Below are 16,516 nucleotides of genomic sequence, written 5' to 3'. Positions count from 1 at the left end.
CCATGTTCATATAAACTTTGTGAGGCCTGCAGATAATCATGGTATTCTGGTTGATACAGTCTCCCAGATTCAGTGTATGCTAGTCCTAGTTAGACGATATTTTCTTACCAGGGCTCTCCTCTCCCATTGCACAGTTGCTGGCTGTGCTAGATCGTGGTTGGAACGCACGCCGAGGTTTCCAAAATGGCCGTGCGTTCCACTATAAGCAGCCAATCTCCGCCCGCCTGCGTCGTCAATGCGACGCAGTACTGGGCGCTTGCGTTCCATAGCGGCACAGAGGGGGCGTGGTTATGCGTTCCACCATTGAAACCCTGCTGTCCCGGTCCCAATATGCCGACAAGGTGTACTTATAGCAGGTTAATCGGGTGAGAGTGCTGGTCCATCCTATTCAGATGAATGGGCTAATTATTGTATGGAATGTATCGATTTTATATGCAAGTTGGACAAAGCATACTAGACAGGGGTCCTAGTGTTGAGTGGCCACATATCGGCAATGTATATTTGCACAAATACTCATTGCCACTACATGGTGGTGCAGAATTTAGGGACAAAACAAATGTCGGCTTGCACACTGTATGTAAATGACGAAACGTATTTTGGTAATCTGATACACAAAGATGGCGGATGAACGGACCATTCTGATATAGAAAAGTCCTAGATTCAATAAATTAACACTTCACGTGTCGATAGACTTTAAATTATTTGTCATAAGAGGAAGAAGTAATGGGTAAGACAGAGACAGAAGTACCAGGGGCCAAATGCATTATAAAAAGCAAGAGAAAGTGAGCTGTTCGTTCAACCCCGCTGGAGATTGCGACTGGAACCGGAAGATCCACTCCGATTCCTTCTGGAGGATCCTGCGGTCCCAGTCCCCCCTCTCTTGGTAGTGTTGATGTGGAGTCACTTTATAGCTCGATTCCTCATGACAAGGGCCTTATGGCTACAAGAGCGTTCCTTAAAATAAGGGCAGTTAGTCATAAGGTACACAATTTATTTGTGGTAACCCTTCTCGAGTTTGTGCTCACACACAATTTTTTCCTCTTTGACGGGCAATTCTTCCACCAGCTCAGGGGGACCGCTATGGGGAGTCCGTGTGCCCTGACGTATGCGAATCTCCTCCTGGGCTGGTGGGAGGATCAAGTGGTCTTTCCTGATACGCAGACCTGGTGGGGTGACAAGATTGTCTTCTGGACCCGGTATATTGACGATGTGTTCATCATCTGGAATGGTAGCTCGGATGAATTTGATTCATTCATTAGGGCCCTTAACGTCAATGGGTTGGGACTCTCTTTTACGTCTGAGTTTCACCCTGAATCATTAACATTTTTGGATGTCAGGGTTACCAAAACCGGGACGGTCTTGTCACCTCCACTTTCAGGAAGGCCACTGCCCCCAACAGTCTGCTACATTGGGATAGTCATCACCCTGTGAGTCTCAAGAAGGGCATCCTCCGCGGACAGTATTTGCGGATGAGAAGGAATTGTTCTGACCGTGAGAGTTTTCACCTTGAATCTAGAAAACTACAGAAGAGATTCTCTACCAGGGGCTATCCACAACCTGTCCTTAGGACGGCCTTCCAGAATGCGTCTCTTTGTGAGCGTAACACTCTTCTGATACCAAGACAGCCAAAAGGGAATGATGAGGTCATAAGGATAATTTCTACTTTTGACACCATGAGTCAGGAGGTGAGGGACATCATCAACAAATACTGGCATATTCTTTTAATGGATCCAGATGTATCTGATAGACTTTCCCCTCGCCCCAGTATAACCTTTAGAAGGGGCAGATGCCTCCGCGACAGGCTTGTCAATAGCCACTATTCAGGACCAATTCCGAAAGGAACCTGGTTGGACCGGAAACCACGGGGTACCTTCCGTTGTGGATCCTGCCTGGCCTGTAAAAATATTAATAACACCAAACTGAATGTGTGCTCGGTCACGGGGAAAACATTCGATATCCGTGATTTTATCAATTGTCGCAGCGAGGGGTCGGTCTATTTGGCTCAATGCGCATGCCCTAAGGACTATGTGGGCAAAACCTTCAGAGAATTTCGGAAACACATACTTGAACATCTTAATGACATTAAGAATAAAAAAGACACACCACTTGCGAATAATATGTGGGAAGTCCATCACGGAGACCCGAGACTACTTAGATTCTCCGCATTGGAATTGGTCAGACCCTCACCCAGGAGGGGGGACTGGGACCGCAGGATCCTCCAGAAGGAATCGGAGTGGATATTCCGGTTCCAGTCGCAATCTCCAGCGGGGTTGAATGAACAGCTCACTTTCTCTTGCTTTTTATAATGCATTTGGCCCCTGGTACTTCTGTCTCTGTCTTACCCATTACTTCTTCCTCTTATGACAAATAATTTAAAGTCTATCGACACGTGAAGTGTTAATTTATTGAATCTAGGACTTTTCTATATCAGAATGGTCCGTTCATCCGCCATCTTTGTGTATCAGATTACCAAAATACGTTTCGTCATTTACATACAGTGTGCAAGCCGACATTTGTTTTGTCCCTAAATTCTGCACCACCATGTAGTGGCAATGAGTATTTGTGCAAATATACATTGCCGATATGTGGCCACTCAACACTAGGACCCCTGTCTAGTATGCTTTGTCCTACTTGCATATAAAATCGATACATTCCATACAATAATTAGCCCATTCATCTGAATAGGATGGACCAGCACTCTCACCCGATTAACCTGCTATAAGTACACCTTGTCAGCATATTGGGACCGGGACAGCGGGGTTTCAATGGTGGAACGCATAACCACGCCCCCCTCTGTGCCGCTATGGAACGCAAGCGCCCAGTACTGCGTTGCATTGACGACGCAGGCGGGCGGAGATTGGCTGCTTATGGAGGAACGCACGGCCATTTTGGAAACCTCGGCGTGCGTTCCAACCACGATCTAGCACAGCCAGCAACTGTGCAATGGGAGAGGAGAGCCCTGGTAAGAAAATATCGTCTACATGATCACATGATCTATTGGGATGAGGTGATTGGTGCAAGATAATGGGGGACCTCCCCCTTTTTGGGTATAAACAGTCACAATGTCGGCTTGCAAGTTGGAGCCTCATCTTTTTTGCCCCCTGGAGCACCCCTGACTGCGGACCACTGTATGGAGAGATTCACAGGACCGATAAGAACATCATAATTATAGTTAGCACTTTGTTTGTTCCTGTATTACTTGAATGGTCTCTGATAGTGGAACACCGCCTCAGGGTGCTCCAGTAATTTTGTTTTTTTCATTTTTTGGACGTTAACTATGAGTCCTATTTTCTGAACCGTCGCTATGTAGCCGCTTGATCATAGCAGCAACATATGTGTCTATACTCTTTTATGGTCTCCTGATGAACCACATTATTTAGGGGAAACGCGTCGAGACTGAGACTTCATGTATAGTATTATAACTACTCTTGTAAAATCTGCGGGATTCGGATATTTCACTGATTCCCTATGTTGTAGACGTGACGTTATATTTCACTTATTAAGGTGGTTAGATCCGATTCACAGTATTGCAATCATCTTCACTAACTGTGGCTTGTTGCGGATAGACTGAGAAGATCGATTTTCTCCATCAAGGTGTTATATTTCGTCTTTTGATTGTTGCATGACCCGGACATCCATATGGGTCTATGTGCTTTGAGGGCTTTTTAAGGGCAGACAGGCTAGGTACGGGGACGGAGTGCTCCCACCATCAGGGTGCATCTCTGGGCTGAGATAAGGTCAGGGACACCATAGGGACACAATTGGGACCCATATGGCTGTCTCCCGGATGCACCACCACGTTTTGCCACCCTGTCTGTTCCTTTAATATTGGCTCTGATTGTCTGTCTGTAATTGTCGTATGTCCATCAGTCCCCACGTGAGGGACCTCTGTGTTATATTTTCTTTTAATAATACGTAATAAAAGTTATATTTTAGGTAGTTGGCCCCAGTGACACTCATCTGACTTCATTGGGTCTGATACTGAAGGTAGCTTCTTTGGCTAAGAACCAAAGAACCAAACTTGTAATGACATGCAAGGTGTAAACAGAAGGAATTAAAGCAATATACATATACAGCATAGAATGATATTCTGCAAATACCCTTAAACATACAGGACCCCACTACTAAAATAGAGTGGGATACTGCATCACATTAATATATTAATTTGCAAGACAAGGACATTTTTTATAAATTTTCCAAATGGAATGGATCTCTTGCAAGCTAAATGGCTTTATGAATAACATACAACTGAGACACATACTCTAAGGTGAAAAGTACACCAGGCTGAAATATTTGCTGCAAGATTAAACTGACTACATTTTGTTATATATACTATGTACTATACGTGTGGGCAGCACGGTGGCTCAGTGGTTAGCACTGGTGCCTTGCAGCACTGGGGTTCTATGTTCGAATTCCTAGGTTCAAATCCCACCAAGGACATGGAGTTTGTAAAGACATACTGATAGGGAGCTTAGATTGTCCCATTGGGGACAGTTGGCTGGTGATGCTAAAGTCTGTAAAGCGCTGCGGAATATAGTAGCGCTATATAAGTGCATAAAAAAAAAAAATACTAATGTGTCTGTTGGTAAAAATTTCTACACTATAGGTCACTAATAGGACAATTTTATGGATGTATGTATGCTTATATTTTGAAGGAATCAAACTAAGATACAAAAGGTAATAGGGATGAGCAAATTTCTTGAAATTGACACTAAAATACACTATTGACACACTAAATATGCTTATTGCACACATATCAATATAAACTGTAGAAGCTTTACAACAGAGTTTTGGAAATGCAAAGACCCAATTTTGCAGCTTATGTGAAAAAATATATGCTGCTGGTGAATCAGGGAGATATACCTATTGCACACTTACGAACTGTAGAAACTTTCTAACATGTTTTTGGAAAGAAAAAAGTCCTGCTTCTGCAAATAAAAAGAGTACTGTCTCTTTAAACTGTCTCTTTACAGTGTAGCAGTGTTACCCGATCAGGCGGATCACTGGCAGATGTGGAATCGCTGTGCCAAATGCCCACTTTGACTTTTGGCCAAGCATTAAGGGTTTTATTCCAGTGCACCCCTGGTCTTCACCCTTCAGCCATATACAGTGATCTGGTTCTCGCCACAGGGGAGTGACGGGACTGCTACCTCCTGGGATGGTCCTGGTACACTTGGCAGCTGACTTGCAAGGAAACAGGCATATCCCAAAACATAGAGCATAGACAAACTTTCAGAACAGGAAGCCAAACAGACATATAATAATAGGACACTGTACACTGCTTGCAGAATTATTAGGCAAATGAGTATTTTGACCACATCATCCTCTTTATGCATGTTGTCTTACTCCAAGCTGTATAGGCTCGAAAGCCTACTACCAATTAAGCATATTATGTGATGTGCATCTCTGTAATGAGAAGGGGTGTGGTCTAATCACATCAACACCCTATATTAGGTGTGCATAATTATTTTCCTTTGGCAAAATGGGTCAAAAGAAGGACTTGACAGGCTCAGAAAAGTCAAAAATAGTGAGATATCTTGCAGAGGGATGCAGCACTCTTAAAATTGCAAAGCTTCTGAAGCGTGATCATCGAACAATCAAGCGTTTCATTCAAAATAGTCAACAGGGTCGCAAGAAGCGTGTGGAAAAACCAAGGCGCAAAATAACTGCCCATGAACTGAGAAAAGTCAAGCGTGCAGCTGCCAAGATGCCACTTGCCACCAGTTTGGCCATATTTCAGAGCTGCAACATCACTGGAGTGCCCAAAAGCACAAGGTGTGCAATATTCAGAGACATGGCCAAGGTAAGAAAGGCTGAAAGACGACCACCACTGAACAAGACACACAAGCTGAAACGTCAAGACTGGGCCAAGAAATATCTCAAGACTAATTTTTCTAAGGTTTTATGGACTGATGAAATGAGAGTGAGTCTTGGTTTCACTGGTAAAAATAAATAATTGAAATGGGTATATATTTGTTTTTTGTTAAGTTGCCTAATAATTATGCACAGTAATAGTCACCTGCACACACAGATATCCCCCTAAAATAGCTAAAACTAAAAACAAACTAAAAACTACTTCCAAAAAATTCAGCTTTGATATTAATGAGTTTTTTGGGTTCATTGAGAACATGGTTGTTGTTCAATAATAAAATTAATCCTCAAAAATACAACTTGCCTAATAATTCTGCACTCCCTGTATAGACAGAAAAACAGGAACCCTGAACATACCGAAAAACAGGCAAGGCAGAACTGGCAGACACAGGACCAGGCTTCAGGATCACAGACAGAGCAGAAACAGACAGACAAAAGACAAGAAAACTGAATAGGCTTACAGATACAGATTGGGGCGTTAACCCAGCAGAACCCAGACAGATACATATACATACTGGAATGCTGACTGGGGAATCTAACCCCACAGGGATCAGAAAAAAACTAGAAACAGACACTGTTCACAATACAAGCCACCGCTGCCAGCATGCACGAACCACAAAGAATATGCACTGCCGTACCGACACAAGGCCCTAGACACACACTCACACAACTCCAGCAACCAGCCAAAATAGCAGCAATGGCACAGCCACAAGTATACGCAGCCGGAATGCAAAACGGAAGAGAATGTTCACTGCCGCACCAACACATGGCCCTAGATACATTTTCACAGCCGCCAGCCCACACGGCATACAAGGGAGTGAACAGTGACAGACAAACACAGAACACAGGGCGCAACAGTCACAAGAGGCAGTTCACACAGACCGCAGAAGACCGCAGCCAGCATGCACAACACCAGAAATCAGCATACAGGGAAAGAGGACATATACTGCTGCAAAGACACAAGGCCCTAGGCATATGTCCACACAACTCTGCAGCCAGTACGCTATAGCACAGGCAGCCAGCCTACACAGCAACATGGTGTCACAGTAAACACACTGTGACAAGCAGTCTCTATATGTTCAGCTCTAGTAATGAATGCAGACATTGTAACTGCCCCTATGGTGTCCCTAATGATAAATCCTGGCAGAATATCCTGTCACATCAGTGGCTGAACTCACAATGGCAACTGTGCTTCAACTCTAACATAAAGCCTGATAGACTAACAATATGCCCTCTACCAAATGACTGTCAGGCTGACTGCAAAGCATTGTAGGAAAGTCTGCGAGCCGGGGCACAGCAGACTGAAGGTAACTCTAGCACACATGAGCAGCCCCAACTATATACTGAAGTGAGTATTGGGACACCGAGCTAACTAAGGTGAAACACCTTTGTCCCTTTGGCCACGGCAGTGAGTTACTGAATAACTACAAACGACTACTGTTAGCTGCATACAACAGTTTCTACTATTATATTGGAACCTATACTGGAGCATCATAACTGCTGACTTTGGAACTTGGTGCATAGTGAATATTTGAGCAATCTATCTGTATTATGATTACGTTATTCAGCATCTGGAATATAATTTGATCTACAATTAAGATACATGGATGAACGAAGATATGTAAATATCTTATTCACTATAGTTTTTAAAAGGAACATTCAGTATCTCAACAAGCCACGGAAGCTGTTGAGTGACATTACAGATCAGCAAGTGTGGACCTACTGTGCCAACTAACCAATTTTAATTTGAGCAAAACCTTAAGGGCGTTTCCCTGGCATTCACCCTTTAACCTCTGTACAGGGATCTGGTCTATGTTACAGGGAAGCAACTAGACCGCTACCTCCTGGAATCACCAGAGGCTCAAGATACAGAAAACACACAAAAAAATTAAGGAAAAAAACAACAAGTATAGTCTGAACAGTCACTAAGACTTGAATGCATGTTTCTGAGATCCAGACAGCACAAATGCACACAAGTGTAGATGGTGGGAGATACAGGATAGACAGGAAGGAAGGGTGATAGTGAAGATACAGATGAAGAGGGCAGGCTGGACACTTTGCAGTAAGGCTACTTTCGCACTAGCGTTTTTGCGGATCCGTCATGGATCTGCAAAAATGCTTCCGTTACAATAATACAACCGCATGCATCTGTCTTGAACAGATCCAGTTGCATTATGTCTTCTGTAGCCATGGCGGGTCCGTCTTGAACACCATTGAAAGTCAATGGGGGACGGATTTGTTTTCTATTGTGCCAGATTGTGTCAGAGAAAAGGGATCTGTCCCCATTGACTTACATTGTGTGCCAGGACGGATCCGTTTGGCTCTGCTTCATCAGGCGGACAACAAAACACTGCAGGCAGCGATTTGATGTCCGCCTCCAAAGCAGAATGGAGACTGAGCGGAGGCAAACTGATGTATTCTGAGCGGATCCTTATCCATTCAGAATGCATTAAGGGCAAAACTGATCCGCCTTGGACCGCTTGTGAGAGCCCTGAACGGATCTCACAAACTGAAAGCCAAAATGCTAGTATGAAAGTAGTCTAACATAGACAAGGCAGGTGGACAGGGTCAACTTAGACACAGACAAAACTAAAACTGGAAGTGCTGGAACACACAGGCAGGGCAAGTACAAGTTGGATCACCAACAGGAACAAACAGAGGTGAACAGAGATAAAACATAATAGCATAAGACTATCAGAATACCTTTTCTGGTCAACGGTCAGACACCCTTTGCCTGGAGAGGATGCCTTAAATAACCAGGGACCCCCAGCCCAGTACTTTTAGTGTCCTAGTGAGCAGGCTCGGACTGGCTCACCGGGAAGCCGGTGAAATGCCCGGTGGGCCCCTTGCCTGTCTGCTTATACTGCAGCCAGAGCCACCAGCAGGGGCAGGGCAGTTGCTATACTTTCAGTTTCAGGCGCCTGGCTGTTATCAGGGGCTGGACTGCAGCACTGGCACACATATCATTTTACTTTGGTGAAAGGGACAGCACAATACCCTGCAGCGCTTGTCCCTTTCTCCAAAGTAAACTTCACCGACCCGACATGAGCAGACAGCTCCCCCCCTCCTCTCTGCAGTGTGATATTCCTTCAGCCGAGGCAGCAGGAGATAATGGAGACACTGCTGCTCTCTCTGAGTCACTGTGCCTCCCTCCAGTATAAAGTTCTCTTCTCTCACTGGTCCCACTACTCCACACAGCAGCACTGGGGTAAGTTACTGTGGGAGGGAAGTGGGAAGAGAGTCCTGAAGCTGCTGCCCCTGCACATCTTGTGTCCCTGTCCCAGCCCCTCACAGACCTTTCCCACCAACTATCTCACCTATACTTTATACAGGGCAAGAAGTTATGTCTCCCAGTGTCCCCCTCTTCCCTCTCATCAGTGGCATTTCACACTTTCCCAGCCCCTCACCCCCACATAATATGTAATGTCTCTGGAGCAGTGGCGTGCACACAATCCATGGGGCCCCGGTGCAAAACTGAACCATGGGGCCCCCCTTCCCGTCGCCGCCCCCCCCCCCCCCAACCTCCCTCCACCAGCAGCAGAGTTAGGCTCCATTCACACGTCCGCAAAATGGGTCCGCATCCTTTCCGCAATTTTGCGGAATGGGTGCGGACCCATTCATTCTCTAAGGGGACGGAATGGATGCGGACAGCACACAGTGTGCTGTCTGCAGCCGCAATTGCAGAGTGCGGCCCTGATTTTGGGTCCGCAGCTCCGCAAGAAGATAGAGCATGTCCTATTCTTGTCCGCAGCTTGCGGACAAGAATAGGCATTTCTATGGGGGCGCCGGGCTGGTGTGTTGCGGACCCGCAATTTGCGGGTCCGCAACACACCACAGACGTGTGAATGCAGCCTTAGGCTACTTTCACACCTGCGTTAGGTGCGGATCCGTCTGGTATCTGCACAGACGGATCAGCACCGATAATGCAAACGCTTGTATCCGTTCAGAACGGATCCGTTTGCATTACCACGAAAAAAAAAAAAAGATAATGCAAACATTACACTGAAAGTCAATGGGGACGGATCCGTTTTCAATTGCACCATATTGTGTCAGTGAAAACGGATCCGTCCTCATTGACTTACATTGTAAGACAGGACGGATCCGTTTGGCTCCGCATTGTCAGGCGGACACCAAAACGAATCTGCACAGACGGATCCGCACCTATAATGCAAACGCTGGTATCCGTTCAGAACAGATCCGTTTGGCTGCAAGCAGCGTTTTGGTGTCTGCCTCCAGAGCGGAATGGAGGCTGAACGGAGGCAAACTGATGCATTCAGAGCGGATCCTTATCCATTCAGAATGCATTGGGGCTGAACTGATCCGTTTTGGGGCCGCTTGTGAGAGCCCTGAAACAGATCTCACAGGCGGACCCAGAAACACCGGTGTGAAAGTAGCCTAACTCTGCAATATTTCTGTAGCCTGCAACCTCTGACTGCCCAGTTGGGCTGAAACTACTACACCCAGCATGTTCTGGCAGTAATAGTAAATGGATATTGGTGCAATTCTGAGCTACTAGTCTATATAATACAATATAATATTATGTATTATATAGACTAGTAGCTCAGAATTGCACCAATATCCATTTACTATTACTACCAGAACATGCTGGGTGTAGTAGTTTCAGCCCAACTGGGCAGTCAGAGGCTACAGAAATATAGCAGAGCTAGTTATAAAGCCAGACCCCATCAGACCCTACTCTGAGTCTACTCTGAACTCACTGACCATAAATGTGGTGAGCAATTATAAGGACCTTTTTTTTTTTTTTTTTTTTTTTTTTTTACAAATCTTATCTTCACTTCCGAACCGGCACCAGCTTCTTCACGCTCTCCGGTGCCTTCTTCCTGCTGCGTCTCGGTGTTGTTGTGCGCCTGCGCAGCCTAGGGAAACGTTGTGTCCGGTGCTGCCGCCCAACAGGAAATGACTAGGCACGCTACACCCGCACGGGGAGGAGAATCGGGGGGGGGAAACTCTCACTCAAGGAGGGTAGGGCTGGCCTGGCCTGGCACTACAGCGCAGAAACGCAACACTGGGTGGCGGGCCCCGGGTCGGCCGCCCGGATTAAGGCTGTTTCACACGAGCGAGTCCATTGCGGGAATCGCGCTCCGTGTGTGAGTGTGATCCTCCGCTCTAGACTTGCAGGAGCGCACGGCATTATCATGATTTATAATGCTATGTGCCTCTGCTTGGCCTTTTTTCCACAGAATCATACTGACCGCTTTATGTCACTATGTCCAGAGCGGAGGTTCACACTCACACACGGAGCGTGATTCCCGCAATCGACTCGCTCGTGTGAAACAGCCCTTATACAGGCAGGCACAGCACTACTGCAGGGCGGGGCCAGGGGTCCACAGGCGGCCGGGCCCCCTGGAGTGCCGGGCCCAGCCGCGCCCCCTGTATGTACGCCCCTGCTCTGGAGGTTATATCAGTACTGGAGCGATATAAGAGGAGCGGCTGATATCAGTCACATAGGATGTAATGTCTCTGGAGGTTATATCAGAGCTGGAGCGTTATAAGAGGAGCGGCTGATATCAGTCACATATGATGTAATGTCTCTGGAGGTTACCGTATTTTTCGCCCTATAAAACGCACTTTTTCCCCCAAAAAAATGGGAAAATGCCCCTGCGTCTTATGGGGTGAATGCTGACATTTTTACAGGCTGCGATGTATACGAGAGCGGGGAGGGACTGGGTGCGGTCACTGTACTCCGGCCCCGCCGCTCCGGTGCTGCAATATTCAAATATAAAATGTCTCATTCAATTAAAAGTGATTAAACATGCCCAAACCCCCCCCCCCCCCCCCCACACACACTTTTAATATTACCATACACCCTAACAGCCGGGCGGGCGGCAGCATAACTCCCTGATGTCACGTGCCTGCGCCGCCTACTTTATGAATCAAGCAGGCGGCGCAGGCACGTGACGTCAGTGAGTGACGCGCTGGCCGCCCGGCCTGCCTGCGTTGTACAGAAGCTGTTAGGGTGTACAGTAATATTAGGAGTGAGGGGGCATGTGTAATAACTTTTAATTGAATCAGACATTTTATATTTGCATACTGGAGCGGTGGGGGGGGGATCTGTCGATGACAGTTTTATGGGGGACATCTGTGGATGGCACTGTTAAGGGGTGGGGGGGGTCTGTGGATGGCACTGTTATGGGGTGGGGGGTCTGTGATGGCACATATATAACAGTGCCACCCACAGGTCCCCCTCCATAACAGTGCCACCCGCAGATCCCCCTCCATAACAGTGCCACCCGCAGATCCCCCTCCATAACAGTGCCACCCGCAGATCCCCCTCCATAACAGTGCCACCCGCAGATCCCCCTCCATAACAGTGCCACCCGCAGATCCCCCTCCATAACAGTGCCACCCGCAGATCCCCCTCCATAACAGTGCCACCCGCAGATCCCCCTCCATAACAGTGCCACCCGCAGATCCCCCTCCATAACAGTGCCACCCGCAGATCCCCCTCCATAACAGTGCCACCCGCAGATCCCCCTCCATAACAGTGCCACCTGCAGATCCCCCTCCATAACAGTGCCACCCGCAGATCCCCCATCATAACAGTGCCACCCGCAGATCCCCCTCCATAACAGTGCCACCCGCAGATCCCCCTCCATAACAGTGCCATCCACAGATACCCCCCAATAACAGTGTCCGTCACAGATACCCCCATAACAGTGCGTCATCCACAGATCCCCCCCATAACAGTGCGTCATCCACAGATCCCCCTCCATAACAGTGCGTCATCCACAGATCCCCCCCATAACAGTGCGTCATCCACAGATCCCCCATAAGGCCTCATGCACACGACCGTTGTTGTGTTCCGTTCCGCAAAATGGGGTTCTATTGTTCCGTGATCCGTTTCCGTTTTTGTTTCCGTGTGTCTGCATTTATTTTTGGAGGATCACCAGACATGAAGGAAAGTAAAAAAAAAAAAAAATCAAGTTTGCCATGCAAATGATAGGGAAAAAACAGACGCGGACGCGGATGACAATCTTGTGTGCCTCCGCGTTTTTTCACGGTCCCATTGACTTGAATGGATCCGCAAACCGTTTTCCGTGGAAAAAATAGGACAGGTTATATTTTTTTGACGGACTGGAACCAGGGATCACGGACGCGGATGACAAACGGTGCATTAGCCGAGTTTTCAACAAACCCATTGAAAGTCAATGGGTCCGCAGAAAATCACGAAAGCGGAACAACGGACACAGAATAAAACAACGGTCGTGTGCATGAGGCCTAACAGTGCGTCATCCACAGATCCCCCATAACAGTGCGCCATCCCCAGATCCCCCCCCATAACAGTGCCATCCCCAGATCCCCCCCCATAACAGTGTCCTTCACAGATCCCCCCCCATAACAGTGTCCTTCACAGATCCCCAGTAATAGTGCCATCCACAGACCACCATTAGTTCCAAACCCACCAAAAGCACACCTTTTGGTTAAAAACATTTTTTTTCTTATTTTCCTCCCCAAAAACCTAGGTGCGTCTTATGGGCCGGTGCATCTTATAGGGCGAAAAATACGGTATATCAGTACTAGAGTGTTATAAGAGGAGCGGCTGATATCAGTCACATGTGATGTAATGTCTCTGGAGGTTATATCAGTGCTGGAGCGTTATAAGAGGAGCGGCTGATATCAGTCACATATGACTGTGGATAGGTCATCAGTATCTGATTGGTGGGGGTCTGATACCCGGGACTAGGGATCGACCGATATTGATTTTTTTAGAGCTGATAACCTGTGAACTTTCAGGCCGATAGCCGATAATTTATACCAATATTTTGTGCATTTTCATTTTTGAAAAAAAATAAAAAAATTCCTACACAAATCTGTTGTTAAACGAAGAGATGCCATTATATATCTAAGATTAAATATTTATACTTAATATTTTGGTGTTTTTTTTAATTTAATAACTATTTCCCCCTTAGGGGCTAGAACCTAGATCCCTTGTCCTATTCACCCTAATAGAGCTCTATCAGGGTGAATAGGACGTCACACTCTCCCTGCTGCCCTGTGCATAGTACACATGGCAGCAGGGAGCTGACTATGGCAGCCAGGGCGTCAGTAGCATCCTGGCTGCCATGGTAACCGATCGGAGCCCCGCAATTACACTGCTTGGGCTCTGATCAGAAGCTGCCACTGCCACCAATGAAGATAACTTGCCCATTAATTCAAATATAGCGACACCTGACCTCTATGAGGGGTAGCTGCGATCCGCAACAGTTAACCCCTCAGGTGCAGCTATATGATTCACCCGCCTCCTATATTTGAATTAATAACTGAGTTAACATCATTGGTGGCGCAATGGCCACAGCCCCTCCCCTCCTCCTCCCCTCTTGCCTCTCACTGGTGTGCTGCTGAGGGAACATTGATCGCGTTGATAGCAGTGCGATCCATGTTCGCAATTCGTTATCGGCATATCAGCAAGGTTAGATGCTGATACCGATAACTTTGAAAATCCTGAATATCGGCCGATAATATCGGTAAATCCGATAATCGGTCGATCCCTACCTGGGACCACTGCCGATCAGCTGTTTGACAAGGCACCGGGGCTCCTGTGAGCCCTGTGTCCTTCTCTGTGATTTTTCTGGGCCATGTGACATCACGTTCATTGATCAAGTGGCCTAGGAGCAGCTCAGCCCCATAGAAGTGAAAGGGGTTGAGCGCGATACCAAGCACAGCCGCTATACAATGTACGGCGCTGAGCTTGGTGAGCTGTGAGGAGGCCGGGGCACTACTGCCAGCACTTCAATAAACTTATCCTTTTGAATATGCAGGAAACATTTCCTTCACTTTGGATATTGTTTAGGCTGGGGGACTGGGTGGTTCATCTAGGTCATGGAATGTCCACGTGTGACCGCTGTCCAAACTACTGTAAATAACAGATACAGTTATCAACTAAATGAGTTGCTTAAAGGGAGTCTGTCATCACAGTTTCACCTTTTTAACCCTTCCCATAGCTTTTGAGCAGCATTACAGTTGATAAAAACGTTACCTTTATAAGCAATCGTGGACTTATAAAACTGGCAAAAATCATCTTAGTAGGATATGCAAATGAGGGCTCGCAAGTGCCCAGGGGCGGCGTCAACCTCGTAGGTGCCCAGGCAGCTCTGCCTTATCGTCGCTTCCCCCCGCCCATCCTTTCCCTCTGCCCGCCCATCTTCTTACTTCTTCTTTCGCCGAGATCCTGCGCACTGAGTCCATCGGCCGGCGCATTCCATTCCTGGTATGGCATCACAGTAATTAATGCGCATGCGCCGGCTAACGGACTCAGTGCGCAGGATCTCGGCGAAAGAAGAAGTAAGAAGATGGGCTGGCAGAGGGAAAGACTGGGCGGGGGGAAGCGACGATAAGGCAGAGCTGCCTGGGCAACTACGAGGTTGACGCTGCCCCTGGGCACTTGCGAGCCCTCATTTGCACATCCTACTAAGATGATTTTTGCCAGTTTTATAAGTCCACGATTGCTTATAAAGGTAACGTTTTTATCAACTGTAATGCTGCTAGAAAGCTATGGGAAGGGTTAAAAAGGTGAAACTGTGATGACAGACTCCCTTTAAAGAGAAACTATTTGATATAGTGCAGTGCACAATACTGTTCTGTTTAGCATACTGTTACTGTATTGTGTGCTAAAATGCATACATTCATGTGTGCGAGACTGAAAAATGAACAAGTTATATCTCCAGCTCTAGGGTGGGCCCCCAAAATCAATTCCACTGGTGGGCCCTAGGCACCCCAGTCCGACACTGCTAGTGAGACAAAGGCCTGAGCATGAGGCAAGACCATGGAGGCAGTATCATGGTGAGTAGAGCATTATGCTCACAGTGGACCACAGGGCAGCAGCGGACATAGACAGCTGACCTAAGAAGTGAGGGGAACTGAGGTTCAGAGTTACATTTTACTGTGCCTGTCTTTGTAAATAAAGATGCATTCTGTGCAGTGGAGAAATGCATTACAATTCTAGAGATATGCTAATAAAATATCCCTTTGGACATCCACTGATCTTTCTACTGCTTAGGAGCACTGTCCAAATATCATTTTCAATTTTAGGAGCTATATTACATTTTATATTAAATAAAGGCATCGAACATCATCTCACCTACAATGTTTTCTTTCCAAATACTACAAACCTAATTTTAAACTTAACCTTAAACTTAAATGTAATTTAATTTAAATAAACATCCATACATAATACTTTTTCCATTGTACAATGTATACCTTCTTTTTATTTCAAAAGCATGTAGCATCAGCAAGTAACATATTGCTGATATTTTTTGAATAAAAATAGATTTAAAATGTATTGCTTTTCTTATGTGAGATATACCGGTATAAAAATTAAATACTTCGATACTATGTTATTTTCATACCCATGACATACTGTTTTATTGCTCTATTTATTGTTGTCGGGATCCATACGTGTGAGTGGGGTCTGTGATGACAGATTTTACAGGTTTCAGCAGATAAAGGGGTTATGTCACTTCAGTAAATAGCCTTTTTATTATGTAGAGAAAGTTAATACAAGCCACTTACTAATGTATTGTTATTATATATATTGCTTCCTTTGCTGGCTGGATTCATTTTTCCATCACGTTATATACTGCTCGTTTCTATGGTTATGACCACCCTGCAATCCATCAGTGGTGGC

Source organism: Bufo bufo, chromosome 5 (genome assembly GCF_905171765.1).
Source record: "Bufo bufo chromosome 5, aBufBuf1.1, whole genome shotgun sequence".
Classification (NCBI taxonomy): domain Eukaryota; kingdom Metazoa; phylum Chordata; class Amphibia; order Anura; family Bufonidae; genus Bufo; species Bufo bufo.
Note: the sequence above shows the minus strand (reverse complement) of the source record.